Source organism: Penaeus monodon, chromosome 19 (genome assembly GCF_015228065.2).
Source record: "Penaeus monodon isolate SGIC_2016 chromosome 19, NSTDA_Pmon_1, whole genome shotgun sequence".
NCBI classification, from domain to species: Eukaryota; Metazoa; Arthropoda; class Malacostraca; order Decapoda; family Penaeidae; genus Penaeus; species Penaeus monodon.
The window spans coordinates 32,790,678-32,790,923 of NC_051404.1; positions in this window are offsets into that span (position 1 = coordinate 32,790,678).

The window sequence follows — 246 nt, forward strand, 5'->3', positions numbered from 1 at the left end:
CACTCACACATATGGCGGGGGCAAGTCCGTCAGTAGGAAGCAACCCCCCCACCCCTCGTTTGCCTTCCACTTACTATGTGCGGACATAATCTTAACTAATCCCCGAAGCCGAGACCGCGCCCTTGGGTTCACATTTATGATAACAGTGTGGCCGTTTTGAGGACGAGGTAGCGGGTGCCAGAAGAGTCAGATAAGAAAAAAGAAAAAAAAAAGTGTGATGATGCTTGTATGTTAAAATCTATGAGC